Below are 1,967 nucleotides of genomic sequence, written 5' to 3' on the forward strand. Positions count from 1 at the left end.
ACACTACTTTGTGACACAGACCTGCATCTGCATGAGAGAAAGAACTGTTATGGACAAACAACTAAAAACTGCTTTCATAAACATATTTATTTATTTCTCATTTTCCTGGAAAAGAGGAAGTAGTTTATCTCATTCCTGCTGTAATGAATGGCCTCCCTAGCATCCTCCCTCAGTTCTACTGTATACGTAATTCTGAAAGACTTCTCTCCCAGACAAAACAAACATATACTGCAGCATGCTGTGATAATTAAGGTCCTGAATAATGTCTTTGTTTTGCAGTGGTGGAGGGTAAAGGTTTTCAAACTGCCATACACAGGCTATTTTCAGGGGTTCCCAGAGGCAGCTTGCAACTGGCTGTGCAAGCGTGGCCGTGCACTACAGGCAGGCCCTGTAGTGCAGGACTTGCAGCAGTCCTACAGCAGAGCACGCCTGCTGCTGCACGGGTGCTTACCCTGCTCGTGCAGCACCCGTACAGACGCAGTCATCTCGTAATTCATCAGCTATGTGGCTTTCCGCAGGCCAGCATTTTCTGAATCAGCTGAAGGCAGAGTGGTATTTGAAGGCAGAGATGGAGAATGGTGAGTAAAAGGACACGGACAAGTGGTTAAGGATTGAAATTGTGGGGTAAGGGCGAACTGGGTGGTTAAGGGATGAAATTGGTGGTAGTAAGGTGGCTGCAGCTGCAGGAAACACGCATCAGGTCCTAGCTTGAGGCAGGGAAGGGCACTGATGGGGTAACAGAAGTGGCCCGTTCACCCAATCCTGTAAAGCTCTGTCCTGTTGGCAGCAGACAACAGTACTGACAGACCTAAACCTATTTACCACCAAGGGGAAAAACGTTTAGGACAGCTACAAACCAAGGCACCAAGCATCTACCTCACACGCCAAAATAATCTACCAGAACAGGGCTAAGGTTTTGGCGTTAAGTCAAACAACAGAAAATACGAGTAAATCAACTAGATGGCGTGTTACTCAACAGTATCGCATCTGATAAAACCATTCAAGATGCTTAATAGATTGAGAGTGTAATATTTTTCTCTAGGAGGCCCGATTCTTTGAGATACTCAGCAACTTCATGTCTTAAGACCATGGAAAATAGTGTTATAATGCTTCGTATTGTAGCACCTATGCACTTTTAAGCTAAACATATTGGAGACATACAGCAACTCAGTGCCTCACTTGCCTATACTGTATTATAGGGAGCCACTGGATCGAAGCAGATTTCATTAAATGTTCCTAATTTATTCTGCCTCATTGCTCTTTTGTAAACAGGGCGGGTCACTAGTGAGCAAGGCATTTAGTCCAAAAAGAGCATCGTGAATGAATATACAAACTGAACGTACTAAACCAAGGTAAGATTCCTCGTTAGCCCCTGAAATCCCTCAGAAGTGACAAAACAGGAGCTTTTGTTTACAGGGTAAAGCACAGCATTCTCACAAGCATTCACTCTGTTTTACAACCTCCCCTTGAAAAGTTTTTGGACAGCCAATAGGAGCATGGTTTAAATCCCAATCTAGGTCAGAGAGAAATTTTCAACCACGTCTTAGTTCCTTACTTTGGGGTTTCTCTTTTTGCCTTTCTTCTTGATCAGGGTGACAGGAGCAACGTTTTCTTCATTTTTACCAGAAAAAAAAAAAAAGTAACATAGCAGGAAAGGTAATGATTAATCCATTCTGCAAGAAAAAAGAAGAGTTCTGATTGTGAACTTAGGGGTATTATCTAACCAGTATAAATAGAAGTGTACTCAGAGAAGGCACAGGATGGAAAACTCATGATGAATTGTTAGGGCATGTTGAGTTGGTTCTGTCAATGCCTGCGGTCAGATGATTTCACTGGCTGCACAAGATGAAATATCATATTTCAATGTATAAGTAAAAGTGTCAAAGTTCAGCTGAAGCAGGGACAAATACAGAAAAAAATTTGTGTGTATTTGTAACTAGGGAACCAGAGCGCTAGAGGAAGCCAAA

This window comes from Leptosomus discolor, chromosome 11 (assembly GCF_034619465.1).
Source record: "Leptosomus discolor isolate bLepDis1 chromosome 11, bLepDis1.hap2, whole genome shotgun sequence".
NCBI lineage: Eukaryota > Metazoa > Chordata > Aves > Leptosomiformes > Leptosomidae > Leptosomus > Leptosomus discolor.